This window comes from Motacilla alba, chromosome 3, assembly GCF_015832195.1.
Source record: "Motacilla alba alba isolate MOTALB_02 chromosome 3, Motacilla_alba_V1.0_pri, whole genome shotgun sequence".
Lineage (NCBI taxonomy): Eukaryota > Metazoa > Chordata > Aves > Passeriformes > Motacillidae > Motacilla > Motacilla alba.
This window is the reverse complement of record NC_052018.1, coordinates 84386505-84414319: the sequence shown is the minus strand read 5'-3', so window position 1 is coordinate 84414319 and position 27815 is coordinate 84386505. Positions and strand designations below refer to the sequence as shown.

The 27815-nt window shown below is 40.8% G+C and overlaps 1 protein-coding gene across 4 annotated transcripts in view; it reads right to left on the bottom strand.

Annotated features, from left to right (window-relative positions):
• DAAM2 (dishevelled associated activator of morphogenesis 2) overlaps positions 1–27815 on the bottom strand; it is a 199500-nt gene that overhangs the window by 151997 nt on the left and 19688 nt on the right. For 3 of the 4 annotated variants that reach the window (XM_038132378.1, XM_038132375.1, XM_038132380.1), the window contains exon 1: positions 24056–24285. The exons of the other annotated variant lie outside the window; for it this stretch is intronic. The gene's annotated coding sequence lies outside the window, so the exon portion shown is untranslated. Of the gene's footprint in view, positions 1–24055; positions 24286–27815 lie in introns of those variants that run through there. 4 annotated transcript variants of the gene reach the window in all.

Here is a 27815-nt window from a genome sequence, read left to right as displayed (position 1 = left end):
TTTGCCAGGTTGATCGATGTTCTGAGAAAGACACAAGTCACTTCCTATAATTTGCTTTTGAACAAATTAAAGCACTCTGGATCTACCCTTCTGAATCCCATTAAGCTCTACTTAATAATGATGTAGTTTCTTTCCTCAGAAACAGCAAGTAGGCTCCTCCATTCTGCCTGCTACAAACTGTTTGTGATCTTCACCAAAGACAAGTGTTTCCAGGGACAAAGAATTCCTGTATGTACTATGAGTATACCATGGATAAGAAAAATATCTAGAGATGTAAGATAGACACTTTAACTAGCAAATAAAAGGTTATGAAAAACTGTATTTGTAACCTTCAGGATTTAAGTGCACCTTAAACAGGAGTCAGAAAGAACATGTCCTCTCCACCACCCTTTTAATTTGAAAAAAAAAACCAAAAAAAACCAAACAAATAAATAAAGGTAAAGAAGGGAGATATTTTCCTTATACTCTAACTATGTCAAATGGCTCCAGGACAATGGAGAGGAAAGATTATCTCTATCAGTAAGTAAGAAATATGGCAATCTTAAACTGTGTGATTTGTATAAGATGACTAGCATGTAACACCATGAAGGTTAGCTCATCTTTTCCTCAGCACAATGCTTTTCTATTTTTCTTGCCAAAATCATTGCTCTTCAAGATGTAAATTGACCAGAAGTTGAGAACAGGAACACTGGCAAGTAATTTGTGCAAGGAATGCAGGGGAATATGCATTGGCTTCCATTAAAGACAAGACTCCAGCTAAAATGATTACTTGGTCCCCCTTGGCACAGTTGTTAAAGTGCTACATTTTGCTACTGTAACAGGACTTTCTAACCTTACTGTTTCTATACAAATTTAATATTGATTTCTGTGGCAGTTGCTGCCAATACAAGTTCCTGAAATATGGGCCCCACCGCAGTCAGAAGGAAAAAGATGTGCAATGGAGCCAGGGATGGGTTAAAGAAAACACAGAGAAGAACATTGTGCTTGGCTGTACAAGTAACTCATGAATACATCTTGAGAAATGTCCTGGATTATCAACTGCAATAAAACTCCCTCAATGAGGAAAACAGGGATGTCCTGGAGAGCTATGAGTTCTGGTTTTCTGTGTTCACTTCATGCACGGTTCGAAAACATTCCAGAGAAAGAGACAAGAGAGTGGCAGAGAGAGAGCACAACAGAGAGAGGGAAAAGAGAGAGCAGCAAGAGAGAGAGAGGAAGAGAGAGAACACAGAAAGCTCATTTTTCCTGGTAGCTAGAGACAGACTTAAGCACTGCCCCTGTAAGGTGAAAGACAGCAAAACACCATTTGGAACATGGATGGGAGTGCAGGGATACAGAAATAAAGGGTTTTATCTGCTTCTTAGTCAGTCAGATTTAAGTGGGAGACTGAGAGCCCAACTGTTAGCTTGGAGACAGCAGTTCCTCCATAAAAAACATATTTGAAGAAAGGAAAAAGAAGCAAAACTGATATAATGATCAAAGAATGAAGCGGCCAATAATTACACAGGTGTATGCTTAAAGTGGGCAACAATTTACAAGTTATAAATCAAGAGACTTTAGAAACAGCCATAAAGATCTTTTTCTCTCAATGTTGGCACATAGCATCCTCTCTATCATCTGCCACAGAATAGTCCTTTGCCTACCTTTAAGCAACATTTGGCAATATCTCTAAGATACAAGTCAGAAACAGCCATCTGCACCATTACAGTAGTAATTACTTCCCCTGAACCGAAGAAGACTTTCCAAGTTTCCACATAAATTCCCCATTTCCTATTGAAACATAATGGCTTAAAATGTGAACGTTTCACTCCCTCCAAAACCTGGATGTGTTTGAGTAGGAAGAAGTAACTACCCAAATTACTCCTTTATATCTGAAGCAATAGAAGTTTATAATTTTCATGCTGACATCCTAGGAACACTGCACTGAAACATAGGATGAGTGCCTGCATCCACTTGGATGGAAGACTGGGGCTCTTTTATATTTCCTTTAGCCCCATCTTGATATGGTTGAAAACTTCTTCAAGTCTTCAACTCTTACCTGTTGGTGTTAGGCTAGTATGTTTGCTATTAATTTATTTCCTTTTTTTAGCAACAGCCAAGATTTATAAAGTAGTCCTTCTAAACTTTGAAAAAAGAAATCTAATAGTCTGTTGCAAGTACTTGTTAAGGGGCTGAATTCTGCTTTATCTTAGGCATCTTTTAGGATGCCTCAACTATATGCAGCAACAAAACACAGTAAGAGTTCTAAGAAAGAAAAAAAGAGTAAGCAACAAACCTTATCTTCCCATCTTCATCATAAAAATGCAAAGCTACCCATATGGCCCACTGCAAAAGAATGCATTTCCTGGAGGCACTGTACTGTCTCACTAACGAACACACACAAGATGTCCTGTACAGATATAGGCTGGAGGTCACAAAATCCCACTGCTGACCAGCAAAAAAAAAATCCTCATATTTCACAGTCAGGAGATTCTCACAGAGCCACATTTCACAACACAGCAGCTGAATAAGGATTTTTAAAAACAGCAACAACATCAAAGAATGTTTAAGGTTCCAGAAACATGATTTCGGCTCAAAATAAAAACTGTCTGTTCCCACTGTTTAAAGAAAGAGAGAGATGGATGTGGTTGTGGGTTTGTCCAGTGACATGCATGCACAGCATCATAGTAGGAAGTTTGCAGATCCATGAGGGAGAGCACGAGCACATGTTCATACATCCCAGGACAGAAGGGACTGGCTGCCAATTCACACACTCAGGCACACACGTGTCATCAGGCAGGACAAAGGCAGAAACACAAGTTCACACACATGCAATTCTTACCTCTTCCCTATATACAAAACAGATTTAGAGCCTGAGTGAAATAGCTTGGCAGTCAGAAAAGAGTGATATTTCTTATGTAGAAAATACCACCCAAGTTGCAGAAGTCATTATTCTTGCTACTCTTCCATTCCACATGCATGTTGGCACTTCATGCCGACATGAAGTCATAGGATATTCCAGGAACAGCTCTAGCCTTTTTTTCTTCCCTTTTAATTTTTTTCTTTTAATTTATTGTTTTTTTTTTAGAAGCATAAGCAGCAAGTTTACCAAAATTGGTTTAAACCATGAAGACCAAGACCCTGAAAGATTTGTAGATGCTTTAATCGTGGGACAACCATCCCCCAAGAGAAAACTTGGGAATCTGTGTTCCTCTGAACACCAGCAGAGTCAAAACCACAGTGAGGTCAGTGGATGACTGTGGAAGACAGAGGCTTCTGCAGGCTCTTAACCAGTCTGCCTGCAACTGTATTAATAAACCAGAATTTCTCACATTCATAAAGCAATCCAATAATTTCTAATAGAAACTGTGGAGGATTATGTACATTTTGTCGTATATGACAGCATCAATTGAAGCTTTGAAGTGACACTGTGGGTCTTGGATGGCTTCTCTATGCCTTTAAGCCACTGGTACTTCAACTGGAACCCAAACAGTGCTTTTCAGTGATGTGTCTTCCTTACAAACATTAATTATTTTCTGAAGCATTCTAATGAAACAAAGGATTGAAAATGTGAACAGATACACTGCCTGCTGATTGCTGCTACCAATCTAAGATTTTCAACGACCCTAAAACCACAGAATCTAAAAAATCACCAGTTTTCTAAAGCTGTGCCACAGGATCCATATCCTGTCCCTCCAACTTCTAACCGACTAACAGAATGACAGGAGCCTCAGGCATTAAGGCAGTTTTTAGCAGGCACCACTGGAATTCCAGGCACAGAATTAAAAGATGGTTTTGCTTTGTAGTGACAAGAAATTACTCCAGCTAAAAAATGCTCTGTAGCAGGAAGACACAATGACTTGGTCATCTCTGTGAACTCCGAAGAGGCAAGAAACTCCTAGCAGAAATCAAATGTTACAGAAACCTACCACTGCCAAATATTGATACATCTTAAACCCAACAGCCTGACAAAGCTGGGAAGAAAGGGCTCTCTGAAGCTACAAAGCCTGTTGTTAAAACAGTTACAGGATGATAGTTATTCATCAACCTGTTTCCTGTCACACAGTACTGGTGGACTGGTTATTTTTGGTGAGTTTTTTGGACTTAGACTCAAAGCAAAAAGAAACACTATGCATTGCTTAAACCATTGAGAAATAAAATGCACCAAATAATATCTATGCCAGTCTTGCAGATCTGCTATTGGAAACTCCTGATTTACTAGCAGGGTTAAAATGACACCCAAATGTTTAGATCAAAGTGCAAAACTGAGGACAGATATTCTTTCCTATATACATGTAACCATAGGTACCAAGAGGAAAAGAACACTTTATCAAGGGATTGAGAGCAAGTCCAAATAGAAGAACAGTTTTATCAGATTTTCCAACTTGCTGCATTGGTCTCAGTCACACAAGCAACACTTTCATTTGCTTTGTCCTCTAAGCAAAGCTCAGTTAAAGAGCACAAGTCCCTTTTATTCTGAAGCCTGCAGACTACAAGTAATCTGGACAATTTTTCCAAGCTCAGACACCACAGAATAAGCCAAATGATTCCTGGGTCATGCTATTTTTAATGCCTGTCTCTCTGCCATGCCATCACTTCTCTGTCACTTCTACAGTGGATGACAGCTTTGTAACAGCTTCAGTGGAGAAGATATGAAAGCCATATTTAAAAAATGTATTAAGTATGTTCTTACTAAGAAAAGTGTAAATTTGTAGCTTTTTCTTAAGACCTTTGTGTTAAGAGGCATAATATAAAGGTGATGATCAAAATTTTCACTGTTACTCTTAAGCACTCCAAGGATCACGGGCAAACAACACAACAAAATATCCAAAAATTTAAAGTCCTGCAGAAGGGCACCAGGTTTCAGGATCAAAGGGATGTTTTCAGACCATCCAGTACCAAAAGTATCCTTTGCTGTTTAAGGAAAAGAAATGTGCACTGCAAACCTGTTCCACTTTCTCTCAGTTCAATTACATGCTGTTCGTGATCTTTGCTAGAATGGGAAGCAGAGGGAACGAAGAGGAAGAGAGAGAAGAAAAGGGTGGAAAACTGTATCCAAGAGTTCGGTAAAGGTGAAAGGAGTCTTTAGGAAAGGAATTTTTAGGAAAGGAAAAGGAAAAATCTACACAGGATTGTCCTTGAAGTTTAGCAGAATCAGCCATTAAATACAAACAAAAACCTGATAATTTTGATATAATAATTATATAGAACAATATTTTTTACAGTGAGAACAGTGAGAACAACAGGAACAGTAAGAACAACAGGAACAACCTCCACAGGGATACACTAGAGACCCCACCACTGGAGGTTTTCAAGATGCGATTGGACCCGGAGCTAGATAATCTCATCTAGGCTTCCTTTTCCATAAAAGGTTGGATCAGATAATTTTTCAAGGTCCCTTTCAACCTGGGCTTTTTCATGAGCCTATAACCTAAACCAAGGATTTGGTTAAACCATGTGAGGTTTAACATCCAGCTGAGTGCATAGTAGATTCTGCTTCCTGAAGAAGTACCTATGTGGACCAAGATTGCCAAAAAACACAAGCAGTCAACTTTGTACCATTGTTAAAATTTCAGTGTATCATCTGTCCAGTGGCAACAGCAAAGATACTTCTCAGCGACAACAAGACTAGTTGGGTATTTACATCTGCATTCATGTCCATGCTTTTTCAGTTTCATCACTATTGATTTTGGATTCTCTGCTTGCAGTACAACAGTATTTACATTACTGTGATTTTTAATTGTACATCTGGTGCCAAGCAAACAGATTGGGTTTGTCATCTTTTGCTTTCCAGTTGCCAGTCTTTAAGTCTAGACCACTGAAGTTTACACTGACGAAGAACATCCCTTTGCTCTGCCAGCCTCTAGAGACTAACTTCCAACTCTCCTCCATGCATTTCCTGCTCTGTCCATAAAGAAGCAGACAGCTGGAATCATTAGATGAAGGCATCAGTGTTGGTGAAGGCTAATGAGGCTATTGCAAAGGAGCTATGACACATTTGGCCATAGACCATTCCATCTCTGAAACTTCAAGTTACAAAGAGGTGCACAGATACAGGCACACAGAGGAACTGAGGTATAGGAAGAACAAGGGATTTTTCCTGCAGAGGAAAAATAAGGAAATATGAAAACAGACATAAGAGAGTGAGGTACTTTTTAATCCACTTGGTATATGAGAAACTATGGTTATTTGTAGCTTTAACAAAAGGTCTGATTGTGCTGCATTAAGTCATGGCCTTTTAAATTTAATTTAGGTTACTTGGGTAAAACAGCACTGAGGGATCACAGCAGAGCCCTTTGTAAAAGCTAAGCCTGCTTAGAAGTCAGGTTACTTATAAAGGAGGCTAACACGTTTTCAAGCTCAAGACACCACAGGTTTGCTGCCACTGATCTCTAAGCTCTCCAGACTAAAGTTAGCTCAGATCTGTCTGTGTGCATCCCGCATTTCCCATCCTAAACCGTGGTGCCAAAACACCACACTGGTAAGTTGATGTTACTTTCCATAACTTCATTTCAGCATCAGGCAACATGCATACTAATGGTTAGAGACAGAAGAAAAGGAGAATAAAAGGCATTCAGTACTATACCTGTCATGGCATGGAATCAACTGGTGTTACCTCTGCACAGCAGTATCATTTCACAGAGACATGGCATGTCACCAAAACAACTACTTGTTTGTAAGTACTTCAGGATTAAAACTTATTGGCCAAGAGCAAACTTACTGTTTATGTTTTGATGATGTTCTCTAGAGCAAGTACCTGTTTAAAACATCAAGCTTTGTATATTCATCTACTCAAATGATGTTCTGTGAAGTTGGACAGGAAAGCAGTGATATTTCTCAGCTATTTTATCACAGACTGTCTTAGATTGTCTCAAAAGGTGACATGTGAAGGGTTATTTTCTTCCTGGGAAGAATAAACTTCTGGCAAATCTATACCATTTACACTATTCCTCTGCATGGAAGGTTGAGATAGGAGGCCTGAATGCACAGACATAAGCATAATCTGGGGAAAATGTCAAATGCAGAAGAAAAGGAAGAAAGGTGATAATGGAAGAGTAACCAGAGCCAAAAATTCTGGGAGGACAAGTATTTCAAGAGGTCCCAATCAGAACATTAAACATGGATAAGCAAAACCAGTAGCTGTTCAAGTTCAGTAGAAAGACAGCCCCTGAAAACAACAGACAGCTGAAAGTAAAGAATGAGACAGAAGAAAAACCATGAGGCAATGACAGACAGTCATTCAGGCACAGATAAATATGGAACTCAAGAGATAACAGTCCATGGGAAAAAAACTACAGGAGATGAATATGAATTTTAAGGCTGTAAAATTCAGCCAGGCCCTGTAATCTAGAAAGGCTGTGGTACTGCTCAGAGCCAGAGCTCTCAAAAACCCTTCTCTCACTACTTGGCAAGGAATCTGATGCCTGTGAAGCTTCAGCAGAGCATAGCTCAATACAAAAATATCATAGAGGCAAGGCAATATCTGAAACATGACAAGGGAAAAACTTTATTCAAGATTTTTGGAGCCAACAGAGAAGGTGAGGGTCCCTCAAATGAAACCTAAGTCCATGGAAATGGGAATATATGAAGACAATAAAGATATGAAAAGTCTATCTAGGTCACTTTTACATACTCCATACACCAATTCCATCAATGTGACAGATGGAAAAAAAAGTGAAGGCGGAAAAAATAACATTGAGATATCCAGAGTTTATGGAAGCTTTTCTGATTTTTTGGATAAAATGTATCAAAAACCAAGGAGTATCTTTTAAATACCCTCACTTTTCATTGTGGACAACTCAGACACCTAAGTTCTAGCTAAGTTGACAGTTGATACCTAAGAAAAAGGTAGGATAAAAACATTCCTGTACAGCATGATTTTTAGAGATGAGGTAATTGCACATGAACTGTCCAGAGGCCGTGTATCTCTGTGCGTGTATATGTGCATCTGCATATGTGCAGCCACCCAAAATAAAAGTGAGGAGGAGTGAAAGTTTTTCATGGAACAATTTGAATCTTCTAACCTAAACAAAGAATCTTACATTCACACAAAAGAATGTGGGAGATGAATTTCATCTCTTTTAATTAGGAAGGGAGCTTTCAAACTAATTCACCACTTTTATTGCTGTATTATATTTCCTTCATCCTAAAAATTCCCTAATTCAGTGGAGTCAACCAGTTTTAGGCTAACAGCTCTTGCAGAGAGAGAAAGAAGAGACCCAGAGATAACAGATTGTCAATTTTTGGAAAGTGCCACATACATCTGCAACACAAAGGGAAAATATGATAAAAAATTAGCTACAAAAAGATGATTATACAGAAATCAATCACATGGACTGTGACAGAATAGACTTTCAGAGTAGCCAAAAGTAAGAGTGCAGGCACCAACTCTGATGAGGTCTGGATCCTATCCAGAATAGACAGATGATTCAAAGCTGGGCAGCAAGTCAGTCTTCAGAATCACACACTGCTATTCCACACCACACCAACAAACCCAAAAGATATACTTAATGAACCAGAAATCCAAGTAACCCATCCTCTGACCTACCAGTGAACTATATTCCCTCCTACCTTATCCCAAAGCCAAATACAGAATCAGCAAGGCAGGAGTCCCAAGGCCCTCTGCTATCCTCTTGAAGAATAACTACAGAGTGCAGTAGTGCATAGTTTCTTCTGCAAGTTCCATTGGAAAGGCAGACTGGAGTACCATCAGTTCCTCATTATTATCTCTGTCTGCATAAGAGAGAACACGTTCCTAATTAAATTATAATGATGTCTGAAGTTAAAAATGAGAGAAGAAAGAAGAGCTGCTTTTGGGTTGTTCAAAGGAATTGAGATAAGAAAGATTTTTTTTAGGTTGGGTCCACAGATGCCACTTAGAGATATTTACTCATTTTTAAAAAAGGGTAAAGTGACATCAATTTTAATTTCTCTGGTTATAGAACCGGAACTAGACTGTGTTCAGACAGGCTGGGCAGGGCATAGTTAGTGCTGATAAAGAAAAGACCCAGTAAACAATGCCCAGAAAGAGTCACTGAAGCCTGCCTCAGGAAAGTTGAGCTTCATTTAAAACCACTTAAAAAGGAAACTCTACAAATTAAGACTTGGTAATGAGTAAAAGAAGATCAGAAGTAGAACTACATGCTGATTGTGAGAAAACTCAATTAAGGAAATTGTACCCATCTGCAGTCTTGAAATGACAAGTCCATTTCCAGAAAACCAATATTCCTACTTCACAAGAAGAATCAGAATTGTGACCAGGTTAAAGCCATTTTCATAAACTAACAGTTCTGTCTACATATATTCCTCATCTCTGTCTTCTACACGAAGCACATCTAGCAAGAAGAAGGTTCCTTGTAAACCTATTTTCAAGCAAAAACAAGGTCTGAGTGTTAGACTCTATTGGATTTGGGTAGCACTGGCAGGGGTGTGTCAGCACAGTGGCAGCTTCTCACAGGAGGTGCCAGAAGCTTCCCCTGTGTCTGACAGAGCCAATGCCAGCTAGCTCCAAGTCAGATCCAGTGCTGACCAAGGCCAAGCCCATCAGCCATGTTGGTCATGGCCCTCAGATAACATACTGGAGAAGAGAATAAAAACTGTGAAACAGCAATTTCTGCGGGAACGAGGAATGAGGATATGCAAAAGAAACAGCAATGAAGACACCAAAGGCAGTAGGGGTAGAAGTGCTTCAGGTGTAGGATCAGAGATTCCCCTGCAGCCTGCAGTGCAGACCATGGCAAGGCAGCTGTGCTTCTGTAGCCCATGGCAGTCCACGGGGGGGGGGGGGGGGGGGGGGAGCAGAGATCCACCTGCAGCCCATGGAGGATTACTGTGGAATAAATATCTGCCTGCAGCCTGTGGAAGACCCCATGCAAGTGCAGGTGGTTGCCCAGAGGAGACTGCGGCCTCATAGGAAGCCCATGCTGGAAGAAGATCCTGGCAGGACCTGTAGGTCCACGGAGAGAGAAGCACACACTGGAACAGTTTGCTGGCAGGACCTATGACACTGTGTAGGACCCATGCTGGAGCAGTTCACAAAGTCCAGCAGCCTACACTGGAGAAGTTCATGGAGAATTGTCTCCCATGTGCGAGACCGCACATGGGAAACAGGGGTAAGTGTGAGGAGTCCTTCCCCTAAGGAGGAAGGAACAGCAGAGAATGTGTGATGAATATCACCCTGTGCTGCTTGAAGGCAGAAAGTAGAGAAACATGGAGTAAAGTTAAGCTCAAGAAGAGAGGGATGGGAGGAGGGTATTCTTAAGGTTTGGTTTTATTTCTCATTATCCTACTCTGATTTGATTTGTAATAAATTGAGCTAATTTCTCTGAGTCTGCTTTGCCCATAATGGTAATTGGTGAGTTATCTGTCCCTGACTTCATCTCAATCCATAAGCCTTTCATTATATTTTCTCTCTCATGGCCAGCTGAGGAGAGTGACAGAGCAGATGTGGTGGGCACCTGGCCTGAAGCCAGGGTCACCCCAGCATATACTCATATAATTAATCAAGGAGATAACAATTTTGAAATGGCTAGACTTCTGTCTTGCATAACAAACAGTCTGAACAAAGCTCCAAACCATACCAGTAGAACCAGATTTTGGCCAGCTTTGTTTGACAGCCAACTCTACTTAGCCACCATAAAAAGATCCAGTCTATTTCCCATGTAACTGTGAAAATCAGTTGTGTTTCAGAAGCACAATCTTTATGTAGCACACATTAAATATAATCCTGCATAAGATCTACCATGAGATTTTTCCTACTTCAACACCTGATAACAGGTGTGGTCATTCTGACTCCATACCTGGCATTGGCTGCTGTCCATAAGTCAAGGGCAACCCAGCCTTTTACAAGCATTAAATGCCTTTGGTGTTGTCACCAGGAAGCACATCAGAAGCAACCATGAAGTTAGCTGTGCACAAAGCTCCCATCAATATATCTCAAACACACAATGGGGAAAGATAACAAAGAGGGCATGAACAACAACGTTTAGCAGAAGGTCCATACTCAGACTGAAAAAATTTTCCCACTGAACACCAGGACAAAAATCACCTTGAAATGAAATCTCCGGTTGCTAATACCAGAGAGCCAAAAAAATCCCCAAACTAGTCTAAAAGCAGTGCTACTAAAAATATTATTGTAACTGAAAGCCTCTTTAGTAATGAAACCTTCATAATACTCTCTTTTGAGAAGTTAACTAGCTTTTCAATTTAAAGCACTATATCTTGATTTGATAAATGGAGATGCTGGTTTTTTTAAAACAAACTATCAGGTTGTTGTTCAGGCTACATCCAGGTTATACATGAAGCGCTAGATGGTAAAAAAAAAATAAATAAACAGAATGCTTTCATATGAGGACCTCTTTAATTGAAAAGCATTTATTTTCTGCTAAGACCATGCTATCCATTCGTCCTCATATCACAGCAAAACTATTACATTACTCTCAAAAGAGACTCTCAGCAACATTAATGATGCTGTATGCTTATACACTGCTCAAATACTGAAAGCTAAAGCTTTTACATGGCTTTTCCTAAAATCATAATATCCCAAGTTGGAAGGGACCACCAGGATCACTGAGTCCAGCTCCTAGCCTTGCACAGGACAACCCATGAGTCACACCTTGTGCCTGAGAGTGTTGTCAAATGCTTCTTGAACTTTGTCAGGCTGGTGTTGTGATCACTTCCCTGGGGAGGCCGTTCCAGTGCCCAACCACCCTACAGGTGAAGAACCTTGCCCTGATATCCAACCTAAACCTCCGTGACCAACTTCAGGCCATTTCCTTAGGTCCTGCCATGGCCACCACAGAGAAGAGCTCAGTGCCCAGTCCGTTTCTTCCTCAAAATGATCCGCTGGAAATGGATTGTTTTGGTCATTTGCCTTGCCCTTATGACTGAATGGCAACTGCAAGATTTACACAAACAACTGAGCTGCATTTGCCAGCAAGGCTTACAGTACCATGCACAGTACACTCAGTGTATCACAAATGTATACACTTACTAAGAAATTAAAGAAAACACAGCAGGAATGTTCATCATCAGGCCCTCAGAGTTCAAACCTGTTAAATGTATTCAGTATCACATTTACCAGGAGGGTGTTGACAGGTGGAAGGTAATAGCAAAGTATTTTGTCATTCCTATAAACTGAATGCAGTCATTTGTTTCCTTCTATGGACATTATATGGCCTTTTAGAAGCATATTTATTTCTGGCTCTGCCTGTCCTGTATGAACCTTCTCCCCAGGATTACAGACTGAGAAAGGACAACTAATCCTGACCAAAGAGCTCTAACAAGAGTTACCAGCAGAACTCAGACTCATGACTCTCTGTTTCTGTGCAACAAGTGAGGAACCAAAAAGAGAGAACAATGAGGGACTGTTTATTAATATTTTATTAGAGTCCTCTGGAAGCCACATTTTTGGTGTAGGGCTGAACTTCAGCCTCCTAAGTCCATGCAAGTACTGACCAAGTATCAACAGCATAATCAACCTTCTCTTCTTTAGTGTCCTGAGAACTCCTTCAGCATCTATTGCCTGCACACAGGGCTCAGAACCCTCACTGCTCCTGAACCGAGCCACGGGAGCTGTGCAAAACTTGTGTTACCTCCATGGAAGGAGGAGTGCCTGGATAACACAGGGACCATAGTCCGGTATCCTCTCCCAGTTCTGTCACATATTTCCAATGAGAGAATAGAGGTGTACGTATAGTACAACTAATGTCACTTCTTCATCTTGGGAGACTATCACAAAATGCAATCAAAGCATAAGGATATATGAGCTAAAACACTGAAAGACTTTCAACCAGACTAATTTCTTACTTACAGGGCAAATCATTACCGTTCCTATTTATAAACTAATAGAGAACCAACTAGTGACTACAAGCCTTTTTGTACAACAAAAGGGTATGCTGTGTTCTGAAAAAGGCACAGGTGATCTCCAGGTATCTCTACTCACTCTATGCTGGCACTGATTAGAGACACTCTTCACCTGTAAATATAGATTCTCCCTGCTGAAGTTCATTAGGATGGATGAGAAAAGAAAGACATTGGTTCTGCTTCTTTGAATATAATCAAAGTCAATTTTAAATTTATCTAATTATGGTCATCAAAGCAAAAGCACCTCACGTGATGAATTATTAACACTGCTTAAATGAATCTGTTGGAGAAAAGGAACAGTAATTATTTTGAATTAGTGATCAGGAAACAAGTCCCAAATATTCTTTTGCACCAATCCCAGGCACTTAATTCCAGGAGTGTCACAGCACATGTCACAGTTGAGATGGCCACAACACACAGAGTATCACCATACAATTTCAGAAGGCTTTAGCATAACCCACGCAGAGTAACACCATGCCACATCAGACAGCTTCAAGTAGCAGCCCACAAAGAGTAACATCATGCCACATCAGAAGACTACAACTGTCTACCTTTCTTGTCCTTTAGCCCAACCTTTTATACCCCCTCATGTTCATGCATTGCACCTGTGTGCCCTCTGTTGCCTTTGGTGGTTGGTCAGTGCACCTGGGCACTCCATGGCTCATTGTCTTCAATGCTGCTCACCTGCCTTCCATAGCTGTACCCATTGGGGATGAGGCTTGGCCACAGCCCCACTCCCAATTACCACAAACTGTGTACCTACACAGGAGGATTCCAGAGCAATCTTACTTGGTAAAATCCCAGCAGTGGGGCAATACAAAGAGTACAGGATACAGCAAACTGTGTGTGCATACCTCTTAGCTACAGAAGCAACAGAGACAGTAAAAGAAGGTATACTTGAAAACTTGCTCTTGGAAAAATTAATGAGAAAATGCCAATGAAAAAATTTCTTTGGTAATCAAAGAAAAAAGCCCTCAACATATACAGAAAAATACAGACCACAATTTCAAAAGAGCTCTCAACCACTATAGTCTCTTTAAGATGATAGATCGGAACAGAAGTCCCACTACCCTCACACTATCTGCTCTGCCTACCTACTATCTACCATGTGCTCTGATGCTGGAGCTAGACCTTTTGTTTTGGCTTTCTCTCCTCTCAGTCTTTTGTCCTCCTGCACCAAAATTTCCCAGTAAACTTCAGACATCTTGCCTGATACTGGTACTTCCCTGCAAAAATTCCTGGTTTTGATACACTCTACAAAATAAAAAACTGTCTTATAAGAGACAGTCATCCTAAATCATATTGCTTAAAGATCAGTAGCACCATGGTAAGGATAGTACAGAGCAGCATGCTGAATGGACTGTATGTTTTTTTTCTACTGAGTTTAAGGGCATTTGAAGAATCTTGTAAATGATGCCATCAAGGACTGCCCAGAGAGGGAAGCTGCATGGGAATATACTGAGGTCACAGCAAACCTTACTCAGCTTTCTCTTTCGCCTCCATGCCTGCCCTCAAGTGCAGCTTAGCGTGGGATTCTGACAGCAGGAGGTTCCCACTGCAGGCCTTTGGCTTCATCACTCCGTCAGCCTCCGGCCTCTCAGTTCTTCTCAGGGACTCTCCATGCACTCTGAAGAACAAAGATCCCAGGCATTTGTCTGGGGCTCTGGGAGCTGCTTGCCTCATTCCTTCTGAGGAAGCAGCTGGAAAGTTGCCCTCCAAAACTCATTTGTGAGCTGCATCCCCTCCAGAAGTTTTATCAGCTGCTCATTTCAAGCAGGTTTTTGTAGAATAATGGGAGACCTGGACTGGATGAAAAGAACTGGATCAATGTCTTCGCCTATTCCAGGCACCAGATCCTCAAACCCAAATCATTCTTCACAAAGTTCCCAGTTAAAGCTTTTTACAGATGCAGAAATATGCAAGCCACTTTCTCCCTCTTCCCATCTCACCCTCCTGGACCCAAAGGTAAGGAAAAGTTACCCATACTGTGAGTCTTGGAAAACACAGACACCTTTTTCTGCTTCTGTCCAAGAACTGTCTGGAAAGGCTAAAAAGCTCACAAATCCAAAGGATTTATCCAACCAAGACACAATGACACTGATGAGGAAGAACATAATGAAGAGATGAACAGTTTTAATTATCTTCCCTCTTAGGGGAAAAACAAAAGGAGAGAAAGACAAGAATCCTCTTAGATACAGGAGGATTGTAAGAAAAGAGAACTATCAAAGTTAGAGAGCAGTGTTGGCATAAAACCAAATGGGCATGAACAGGCTATGAACAAATTTAGTTTGGAAATTAGAAGCAGATTTATAAACATCAGAGGAGTGAGGCTCTTGAATGGCTTCCCAATAGGAAGCAACAGGAGCAAAAGCCATTTGAGACAGAGATCAATAAATTAACTAAGAAAATCCTGCAACATAATTTCCTGCAATTACAGAAATAGTGTACTCCGTGACTCAGGAGGTCTCTTTCAGTCTTGCATACCTCATCCTCTGCTGAGCCAAGACAGGATAGTTAAATAAATAAATAAAAACTAGAGACAAGGTACATTAGAAGTGGAATATTGGCAGGACAGCTAGAATAAGGGTGAGTCTGCTTTCTTTATTAGGCAGTTTTATGGAAGTTTTTTTGAGTGACATTGATTCACCTCTATGTACTTATGTATTTTCAGGTAAAAATTTGGGTCATAAGGGACACAGGAATAAAGTTCCATGATATCTATGATCACCTGCAAGGAGCAAGATGGAGGTAAACCCTCCCACCTACCATGCAATCAGTTGACTACTTTGTTTGAATTTATCTTCACTGACCTGCATCCAGGGGTTAAAGCTGTCAAAGGAATTGTAAAGAGAGGTAAATGAGTGAGAAAATTAACAAAGAAAATCATGCAGGAAGAATTCAAGTGAAACAAAGAAGTTTCATAGCTGAGAAATGTGTGGATGGGTATAGAAATGATCACCTGTCTTTTTCAGACTTGACCAAAGTTTTGCTGGAAAGATGTCCCTGAAAGCATTATAAAGAGTCAGCAGGGAGAAATTCCATTCTATTTCTATACTGAAAAGCCCAGGATAATACCACCCTATTCTAGACACAGGAAAATGCTAAACACATGAAGCTGAAAAGGCATGAAAAATATAGCACTGTAACATAAGAAATCATCTGTGAACTCTCCTGTAGCACATCAAACATGAGGTATTCATTCATTCCCACAAATGGAGTCAGTGTTGATCTATAAGCTGCAGCACAATATTACACATTTCAGTTTCATGATAAGCTGCAGCTCTGTATTACACATTTCAGTTTCATGCATTTAAGCCAGGGGATTCCCAGGGGATTGAAAGAACCCGCTACAGTGAGTTGTGGTTCTATTTCGGATCATATCACAGCATAACAAATCACAGTTTCAGACATTGGGATAAGGGGCTCAATAAAGCCAGTAGCATGATAACTTCATGTATATCCCTTCCACACATGCAGCCATGTGTAGAATCAAATCCACCTCAGGCCTTTCAAACTGTACAACTACAAAGTAACAATCACTCTCATACCTGCATGTATCCATTATTCATCAACACATATACACTTAAATACACATCATTTATTACATACTGTTGTACAGCAGTAGCTATCTAACCCTGTCCACACACATCAACACTGTTTACCATATCTGATCTCTCACATTTGAAAAAAAAAAAAAGCAGAGAACAGAAATGTTTAATGCAGAAGTTCTTTTGGTGGAGCTGGTTTCTTCTGCTGGTTTTTCATTCGTGTCCCATCCAAAGTGGTCCTCAGAAGCAAAGTCCCTATAAGTATTTGGTAACCCACCAGCTCCCTGTGACTGCTGTCCCACTAGAAATTCTGAGGGCTGAGAATGCTGCACTGGTCCCGTTGGTCTAGCAGATTTTTGGTGCCAAAGAGGTTTGTAAATTAAGGAAGGAAAAAAATGAAGGAAAAAACTCCATAACTTAAAGACTGCGCTGGAAAAACAGCCATATTGCAGGTACCCTGTGCTAGAACTCTACTCCTGTTGATCTTTCCTCTGGTTCCCAAAGAAATCATGTTAAAACATGCAAGAGCATTAAAAATGAGGGTTTTTTATTAAAACACCTTACAGCACCCTGTGCAGATTAGCAAATTCTTCTGAAATAGGAAAAGATTTCTGTTAATCACTGAGCAAAGATGAGAGACAAGACTTTCAAGAGAGTCCAAATATTTCTGAGGTACAAAAAGCATTTTTTTCCTAAAGAATTTTGCACATTAGATGCCTGACTATTCATGTCATTTTGTTCTCAAGCTGAGAAACTGAAAATTTCCCTCTGAGCTATTTTGATTGACTGGGCCTTGGGACATGAAGTCAAAGTAGCAAGCATGAACATAAGTCTCCAAACTTTCACAGCCACTTTCTTGTTGCCCCTACTGTGCTCAAAGTTGAAGCACTGTAGTAGTTTCATTCCCTCCACCTAATTATGTTGCATTGAAAAGGTAAATGAAACCAGGAAAAAACAGCTTGTCTAGAGTATATTTTCATTTTTCCATTTTAATTTCACCTACAAGTCAGCCACCTTAAACATGACATTGGATGGTTGGCAAAAGCATAACATTATTGCTTAAAACCAAACATCACTAGAAGTCCTTGTTTGTTCTTGGGTATTTGCTTAAATGAAAAAAAAAAAAAAGGAAAAAAGAAAAGGTTTTTCAATACAAATAAATCCCCGAAGGGCTTCCAACCCAAATGATTATAGTATTAGACGATGAAAGAACTGTTAGGGAAGTGAACAAGAAACAGGAAGTTGGAACTACCTGGCCAAGTTTCACTCTATAACCTGAGTAGTGTGCCATTAAAAAATAACCAGCACAAAGAGTGAAAAACAGCTTCCAGTACAAATATATACTTTTATGATCAAGTTCTCCATAGACAGAAATTTAATTTTTTCCTAGAGAATATGATTAAAAAACAGTCCTTGTTTAAATTTCAGGGAAAAGGGGAAGCAGACATATACACAAACATAAAAATATAAAGTTTGCATAATATGTAAAAACAGTATCTCCTTTTTAAAAATACAATATCCTGCCAAAAGGTTTCATCTACACTACAGTTTCTACACATCATTGCAGGTATTACAACAAACTCTGGGCCACTGTCACACACAGTCCCTCTGTCCCACCCTGAAAGAAACCATCTGTAGCTCAGAAGCTTTGATTTCTAGATGAGCTTAATGCAAAAGCCCACATTAAACTTTCCAAAGGGCCTCTGAATCAGGAAAAGAACACAGAGCCTAAAAACACAAGGCTTGTGTAACGCAAGTGGAGTACTGAGAAACCACATTCAATTGGGAGATTGAATGATTCACAGGGCTGGTAATGGAATACAATATGTCCTTCTACCCGGTCACCAGGCTGAATCCATTCCGGGTGATCACCAAAAACCATTCCCATTTGATTACTGCTCATGTGAAATGAATTGATCAAGGCTGTCCTTCCTGATAAGCGAGCAAGTGTGTCACTTGAAACAAAAAGATCCACAAGGACTTCTGTCAGCAAAACGTAACGAGATTCAAGAAGAAGCCATCTCAAAATCTAAACAGTCAGCTCATTGTCAGGAATCTGACAGTGCTGGCCAAAAAAAAGGGGGAAAAAAAAGTTGAACAGAAAGATGCTAAATGTTAAATGTCAGGTTTGATCCACTGACTGACCCAAAACACACAACTAGAGAGCAGCACTGGAGAAGGTGACTCAGCCATGGTTCAAGGCATCGCTTATTCTGTGACTGAACAAAGAGGCTGCAGTCTTCCAAATCTGTCAGTTTAACAGCTTTCACCCAAAAAAAAATTTAATTTTACCTTCTTAAAAGCAAAGCAAAAAAAATCTAATTCACCAGTGAAGTTGTCCAAGATTTTTTGAAGATAATAATCCTTCAGCTTACTGGGATCTGCACTTAATAGACAGATAGGGTGCCAAGAGGTAGTTCAGCCCCAGCTGCCAGTGCACCTTTCTATTCCAGCAAACCCAGCTTCCTGCCTTTTAGCACACACAAATTTGGCACATTTAATCAAGTAAGTGTTCATTTTAATAAAGTATCAAATTGCCAGAAAAAATATTTTGCTTGCCTACCAAAAGATAAAAATCGAGCCTTTAGCATGTTTTCTTAGGAAAAAAAAGACAACAAAAATGTTGCCATCTTAAGGCAAACACTAAAGTTTTTACTTTATCTTGGGTCTGTTTCAGCTACTGTAAGATGTACTAAAACAAACAAACTCCTCCATCCACCTCTGTATCCCTGCATCAAGTCCTGAACCTAAAAGTATAGGATAATTTCCAGTGTGCTGTCAAAGGCATATGAGAGTGAAGCACTGGTGTGGGCATGCACATACATGCACACAAACACACACAGTATTTATAAACCCACTGCTGTAAGGGATTTGGCATTTATTTTTTTAATTAACTGCAAACGATAACACAAGAGCTTTTCATCTGGCATGAGCCTGGATTTCATCAGCTGCTGGAAAAGATTCTCTTGGAGAAATAAAATTACAGTGTTTCTTCATGTACTTTCCATGGATTTCAAAATAAACAGAAGTATATGGTCATGCCAGTTAATAAAGAGATGTAGGTAAAGTTACAGGTACATCTTGATACACACCCAGAAAGAGGCTACAGAGCTAGACACGCACAACACATCATATTGGCTAAATGACAAAACACCCAGGTGAGAAAAAAAGTGAAGCCCAAGTGAAAAGAACTGGGAGGGGCAGTTGCAAAGAGTGCCATTAGCCTTCCTGCTGCCCTGGATATTACATTATACGCAAAGTGGCATAAAAGAGATTTCACTGTTTGATGCTCCTTCTGCCCATACACCTTTTTCACCATGTCACATTTCTCAAATGGAACAATGTGTGACAGCAGGAAACTAAAAGTGATGCAGATGACTTCAGAACTGCTTTTAATCTCTGCTCCATTTCAAAAGTCAGAAGCTGCACTGTGAATCAGTTCCATGCCACACCCCACCCCATTCCCTCCTCAAAGGGACAATTTGACAAGATGGTAAAATTCAGCCCTGAGTACAAAACTTATTCTTTCCAATGAAGGCACTGAGAAGTGCAGCCCTTACTAAATAACACCACTGACAGCTGCCACCTTGTTTTTTTCCTTCTCATACAGAACCTTTACAATCCATGGTCTCTTGAACTTATGAAAAAGGAGGGGGGAGAAATCTCAGCAGTACCTTATTTGGTCCCTAGAAAGCTAAAAATTCCTACCTCTTTTCCTCATTTCATGCTACAAAACACATCAACTTGATACATACTTTTGCCAAATGCTCAGAAGATTATTTCACAGGTTTCAGGGTGTAGCAAAAAGAACAAAAGGGATTTCGCCACTGCTTGATTTACTGGCTGGCAAGGTCAACACAGTATTTAAATGCGATAATTTAATGATACATTAGGTCACTACCATGTTTTTGAAAGCATAATTAAAGTGGTAGAGTGTCTAAAAATTTTTAAAGACCTCTTGTTCATTATTTTTACATTTAAGAAATAATCCTCTCAACAACAGATTGAGATTAAAGAGAGATTGAAGTTTCAAGGATTCTGATGAATCTGGTGAAGAAGAAAAGAACTTTGGAATTACATATAATAAAAGGGAAATCTCAGTCATCAATTGTTGCAGACACGAAATGACAGGTGTACATATGTGAAGAAGAAAATCAATTAATTCTTTGGAGGATGCTTATCAACATGATTATTGACAGATCTGACGTAGTCTCCCTGGGATAGTCAGGACTAGCTACACAGAGGTATCTACTTCACTGAAAATATTCTTTGAGGAACACAATCCTGCCTTAATTCCTTTCCATATCCACCTTCTGGACTATTAAATTTTATTTACTTTCCTTCTGTGCGAGTTAACATATTTTGACCTTGCACAGGACAACATCTTGAAAGGTCTCCACTTATACAGATAAACTTGTCCCACGTGTAATAGAAAATGTGGCATTCCAAAAGCTAAAGTAGAGACAGACAAATAAATCAGACATAAAACCACACCTATCACTGTTCAGTACAGAAAATTACAAAATCTCTTATTGAAGAAAAGAGCAAGTTACTATGTTACCAGCACAGTTAGTCTTTGGTATGAAACTGGGGTTTTAAGTTGGGATCCTGGTTCTGTTATGTAAAGCAGAAAGAGGCTTTACCTGCCACAAAGAACAAGGCCAGATTCACCACAGCTGTGTGAGCACCAAGAAGCCTTCATAACCTGTGGTAATATCCAGCACTTCATAAGGCTGGAAACATTCTAAGAAAAAGATTTTGCAGTAGGCTTCATCAAGTAAACTACTATAGGATGCTCAAAGATTAATTAACCTGAAGCTGTGTGTAACAATGACATGAAAATTATATAAGAAATCAAGCTGACAGTAATTTGTTGAGTAATCATGAGTCTTGCTCTGGCTAAACTCACTTAGCAGAGTTACTGTCAGTGTAAGCAAGTAGTAGACAAGTGCTCCAATGGCAGTCACAGAATTTATAGCATGCCCAGCATGCTAAGTATCAACTGGCAGGTAAAAAGATTAGTGGTCTCTAATGAGAAAAGCTATTCAAGGAAGCTCAGTTTCTTTAATTTAGCATAAATACACGTGGAGGACCCCTTTACATTTTAAATATCACACGCATATGTCACATTAAGCTAATGTTTTGAGAACTCTGCAGGAGTTAACTGTATGACCTCAGCATCAGCCACAGACAGACTTACAGTGCTGACTCCCAGGTACAAAGTAACTCTAACCAAAACACTTGGGAGCAAAATAAAACAAATATTAAAGTGAATTTCCAAACAACACAGTAAAAATCAGACCTGGCACATCATATTATCTTCTCCATTTGTGAGGAAAAGAGTTTAATTTGAAATATAGACAATAAGGACAATTAAACTGAAACAACTACAATGTCAAACTTAATGCAGACAAGTGGGGAGATGCAACTTTTAAGAGCTTAGCTGGACATCAGCAATGGTGGAGGAGACACTTTGAATGCATAAATTAACCTCCTACGAAGGCAAGCATCTGCTAGGTTCAAATGTGCCTCAGAGACTCTGATAGCGCTATCATTCTCAATGAACTTGCAATCTGCTTGAAGGGAAGTGAAAAGGATTCCTCAGTAAGGAATTGACTACTGAGGCAGTAGTCAGACAGACACTTGACTAATGCCTGCTAGGTCAGAGAGGAACTGAAGAGGGAAATCTTTCCTCTGATCCAGTAAATCATTTCTACAGGCCACTCATACCTGGATGTCTGATAAAGCATAAGGAATATAAAGAAATGGCTGTTTTTATCTCAAAAAACTACTAACATCACACAGATACACTGCTGCACAGTAAGTGTTTTACTCTCTCTTGCAGGTAAGAAAGTTGTCTTCTCTTCACATACTGCACTGATTCAGCAGAGGTAGTAGAACTCTAAACTTTTCAATGAGGCATAATAATTGGTAGTCAGAATGACTGTGTTCCATATGGTCATTCAGTTCTTTTAATCTGCTTTGCCCAGCATGTCTCACATTAAGGACTCACAACCTGCAAATCTTTCCACTCCACTGCAAGTGATTTGTAAGTAACAGGAATACAATCAGACAGAAAAGTCTTGTTCAAGGCACAGCCAAAGCCCTGGGTCACAATAGAAACATCAAGTTCTAACAGAGGTTGGATCAGAGGGGAAATTGACAGCTCTGGTCCTTCTCAACTCACAAGAGAGCTGCATTAATTAAAATAATATCTTCATTCCTTTTAAAGCCTTTGATTTAAGTAAACCCAAACTCCTACTCTACAAAGAAGAATATTTACACCCCAGGTGATACATAAGCAAGTATACACACACAAAGGTGTGAACAGATTATTGCTGCATTTTCTACTTCTTTATTTATATGGGTGAAATATGGCACAATTGTCAGCCTCTTGTAGCAGTACTGGGGTTTCTCTGAGGAAAGCTGTACACCTGGAAATGACCCTTCCCCTTTCCCCGAACTACTTGACAATATGCCATTCAGCCATTGGAGTCTACAGTCTTAGTCACTTGTAGGTCTCTAACCTCTGCTGTACATCTGTACTGGATACAAAGGATATGTTCCCATGTCAGACATCCAATTCCAGCCTGCAACTCGATCAACACTGAGTGACAGTTCTTCCTCATCTTCCACACCACTATTGAAGTAACACTTCTGTCAAGAGATTCCACACTTTCCCTTCCCTTCTTGATCCAATATGACTTCACAACACACTCCAGAAGAGATAACAAGGTCATAACCAGGCTCTAATATATTCCTCTTTGTAATTCAGATCATCTCGTACAAAACAATCAAACAAAAAAAAAAAAAAAAACTGCCCCCAAGACTCAAAGGAATGAAAATCAAAAACATTGGCTGCTCCAACTGGATGCTACGTACTTTAGCTTTGCGCTCGTGTGAACAATTGCTGGTTTAATGGTTTGAAACATCTCTCCTCCACTTGATTTTCCCCTTGGATTTTTACCAGCTCTCCGTTTCAGGGAGGCTGATGCCGGGTGCAGCAACAGCGCCCTCTGTCCACCACGGGGGAAATGGCATCTCCTGCCTCTGCCCTCCCAGGGCTGACCGTGTAGTTACTTAGATTTAAACAAATATATATACAACATTTGCCCGGCAATGTCTTGGCATCCAGATTTACACTGACAGCACAGTTTTTAAAAGTTCCTTCTGCTTGCTGTACAAATCTCAGTGCGTTTAAGACTTGAACACGAGACTTGTGTTTACTGTGGAAAAGTAAATGACAAGCCATTTCAGGCTTCTCGAAAGTTGGGGTTTGTTTTGTTGGCTTTTTTTGTTTGTTTCTTTCTTTCTTTGTTGAGATCTTTAATCATGTCCTATGGAAAAGCCAATTACAACTCTTACTAGCTTTCTGTCCCCCCACACACAACAGCACTAGCTGGTTTCTCCTTCCTCACTTCTGCAGCAAAGCTTCTATGTGGAAAGAGAATTTCAAAAATAGGAGCACAAACACTGACAAATCGTCAAAGTTTTTTTACACTTTTATTTTGCCTCCATGTTTTCCCAGCTGCTCTGCTTAAAAGTAAAAAAAAATAAAAATAAAAAAGAAAGAAAGAAAAAAAAAAGCTTGCAAAGAACATTACAAATTAAGAAACTGGAAAACTGCAGTCCAAGGAAGAGGATGTGACTCTAGTTTGACTTACCAATTTCATCCAGATGTATATTTTCCTACTTGCTTTTTACAGCGGCTGAGCTCAGTGCTCAGGAACGTCCATCCCGTGTCAGGGAGCCAGGCAGAACGCTGATCCTCACGCTGGATGCTGCTGAGCGAGCGGAGCTGGGGTGCCTGGTGCTGCCGCTGCTCCTGCCCCTGCTGCAGCGGCGGCTGCTGCTGCTACGTGCGCTCTCTCGGACCCGGACCAGGAACTGCTTCCCATTCCCCAGCGCCGCTCCAGCGCTGCGGGCTGCGGGAGGCAGGGCCGGCCCCTGCTACTGTGCTGCGCTTTCTTAAAGGGCCCCGCGCCGGCCCGGCGGCAGCGCTCGGCCCCGCAGCCACCGCCGCTGCTCGGGGGCGCTGCGGGCGGCAGGGAGCGCCGGGGGAGCCGGGGGGGCTCACCGCCGCCGTAACCATCGCCGGGGGCGAGAGACGCTGTCCTGCGTGCCGCGGGAACGGGAGCGCTCTTCCACGCACCCATGCGCTCAAGGCTTTCAGGTGTGGCGGGGTTTGATCCTGGCTTCAGCCGCGCTCTCCGCAAGGCCGGTGCGGCAGTAGGCGGCGGGGTCCGCGCAGTATCCCGGCTGCGGCAGGGACCACCGCGGGGAGCAGCGCGCCCTCGCCAGCCTCCTGCTCCGTGACTTACACTGTGGCACGCTGTCCCCAAACCGTGGTCTGCAGCGGGGATGAGGGATTTCCCCTGGCACTCAGCTCAGTCTGACCTTAAGAGATTTTATTCCCTGTAATGGGGAGGATATGATTTAACTGAATAAAAAGCCCTCATTTCCTAGTTTTTCCTCTCCATTCATTCTCCAGATAGCTTTAATCCCTTGTAAACCACTGTTTCTGCCATGTTCGCTGATTTCTGACTTCACTTTTAGCTGTATCTGATTTTAATAGCTAGATTAATTTTAGGAAGTTGTCTGCCTCGTGTGTGTTGCTGTCTGCAGTGAAAGAAACCCCGTTCTCTGTTAAATAGAAACACTGACATTCAGAGATAGTAACACCATCTGCAAAATCTCTCTTTTTTTTTTTTTACTCACAGAAATATATGGCTTGCTCTTTGTATGTGTAAGACATTCATTTTTGTTGCAATAACTGAACTCTCATGATGACAATACCAATCAACACATATCACAAGGCAAAGTCATATATATATACACACACAGATATGTGTATCTTTAATGACATATCCAGACAAAACAAGTTACAGGGGGAAAATGCTGTGCCTTCAAACTCACAGGCCAAACCAAACAAGATGATGCCAAGTCACCACTGTCCTGTCCTCTGTGCCTTCACTTAAACCAATGGACAAGAAGCACAGAACAGGTACAAACTGCTCGCAAGCCATGATGTCTTTCTGTTTCTTTGGTCCTGTGGAGAAGAACGTGGGTACAAACCAAAAACTGAATGCAACCATTTTAATGATAATGGCCCATCACAAACAGGCTCAGTAGGTACCCGCTAACTACTGGCATGTATACCTTCTACCCTGTAAGCAAAGTAGCCATTTGGCCACATGACTAAATTACAATACTCAGCACTATGAGCCTTCTATGAAACCACAGGGACCCATCAGAGTTCCTCCAGTATGAGCTGTACTACGCTCCTGCCTTTCTCAGCATAAAGCCTGAGAAAGTTTTATATTATTTACATATGCAAACTACAATGCATACGATGCATGGTAGAACAGATCTTAAAATTCTATCAGTCCTCCCCTCTGTTCACACATTCCGATTAGTCTGTTAATCCTCACTTCCCATTCACATCTCTAGCTACCACTTTTTCCATCTCTTCTTCTAAGTCCTTCCCCATTTACTCCCTCTTTCCCTGTTCTGCATGCTACATACTTCTATAGCTGATCTCCACCTTTTGAGCTCCATCTAACTGCCTTGGTCCCCCCTCCTCACCTCTTAACTTCTCCATTTCTCATTGGAAGAGGAAAGAAGGCCTGAAAGGAGACCTGGGAATGGTTAACCGGTTCCTTCTCTTGCATCCCTCTCCTTTCTACAGCAAAGGTTCTGGAGGCAGAGACCTGTATCCAGCCCTAGAAACTAACCTGCAGCAACAGGCCAGGGCACAGGGGTTAGGCATGCTCACATTACCAAGGCTATCTCCCTGCTCACAGGTCCACACTGAACTATTTATTATGGTACAATGTAGCAAAGATAAATGGCCCTTGTCCATTTGTTAAAAGTTAAAGAAACACCCATCTTTAGGACAAAGCTGGTCATCCATTTGGTGCCCTAGCTAAGGTTATTCTGATATGTTCAAAGCAGGCAGTGTCTGTCTACAAGACAATAGGGTAAGGTGCTGCAGTGGATGGGAAATTGAATGGCAAAGCTACCAATGATGGAGAGAAACTGGGGGCTGGAGCAAAGCTAAAGTGATGCTCTGCTGCTCCACACGCACAAAATAAGAACATGCAAAACACTAGAAAGTGCCAGCAGGAAACAGGCTTGTGCCACTGAAAGAATGATCTCATCACCATAAATGTTAAGATAAAAAAGGAATATCTGCAGTTCCTTACATATGTTGCTCCTTACTCTCCTCATAATCCCATGTGAAAGCTGGCCCCCTCTCACCACAGCATCTGGATGTTCCATTGACAGAGCACTGTCTCATGGCTGCAGCACAACTTCTGTTTTCTATTACTGGCTGTAGGAGAAATGTGTGGTATATTAAACAAGGACATAGAATTTGAATTCTGCTGCATGCTTCAATATTTAGTCACCAGTAAATGAAACTAGGTAATAACTGATTCTTTCTGTGACTCTGTTTGCTTAATTACAATGAGGTACATTAAACTCTGGTGTTACATAATTCAATACTTGCACTAGTAACAGCTTGGAATAGAAGCTTATGGTGAATCCAGTTTTTTTATCATTAAATATTTAACTAGAGATACCTCAGAGAAAACTGAAAAGTGTTGCAGTTTGCAGAAATGTTTGATTCAGTGGAGCATCCCCCTTGCACAAGAAGTGACATTTAATAGGAGGTATTTTGGTCTCAGCTTACAGGGGACAGCAAAACCAAAAGTCCTGCCAAATGTGCCAAAAAAGAAAAAGATGTGTTTGTCTCTCTGAACAGCGTATCACATGTCTACTTTGCAAGGCAGCACAAACATACCTACAAAGGCAGCTCCTTCTGAATTTAAGTATAAAACTATTAAACAAATCACCTATTTTCACAAGAATTTCTATGTTCTGAAGACCAAGGTCAAAACCAAAAAAGCTGTAGCATTATTTGTGTATAAGGGCCCACAACAGCTAAGAGTGAAAAGAGGAAGAGAGGACATGGAAAATCAAATAGTTTGCTGCTCAAAATTGTATTCCTTTCAGAAGCCAGAAGCAAAAGCTTCTCTGAGATGTTGCTCCACCTCTGTAGATATGAAGTGTTTGTTAGATCCCTCATCAAAACAAAAGGACACGGGTATATTAATCTAATAACAAAAGTGTCCATTGTGAGAGGGGACCAAGTGCCAGGCTGCCTGCTCCATCTGACAGTGAGAGTAAACACCACAGCTCTGTGCGCTTGGCTGCGTGCCTTGCCTGACACCACCACCCCGTGCAGCCACAGGGTCAGCAGCTCAGTCACCACAGGGTACAGGACTAACAGGACTTTCCTACCCTGGCATCATCTCTGCAGTCTCTGAAATGCCACACAACATTTTGAGTCTGAAATACAGTACAGCAGTATTACTGCTATACACTGACTGAATGTAATGTGGTGATGGAGCCCTTGCTATT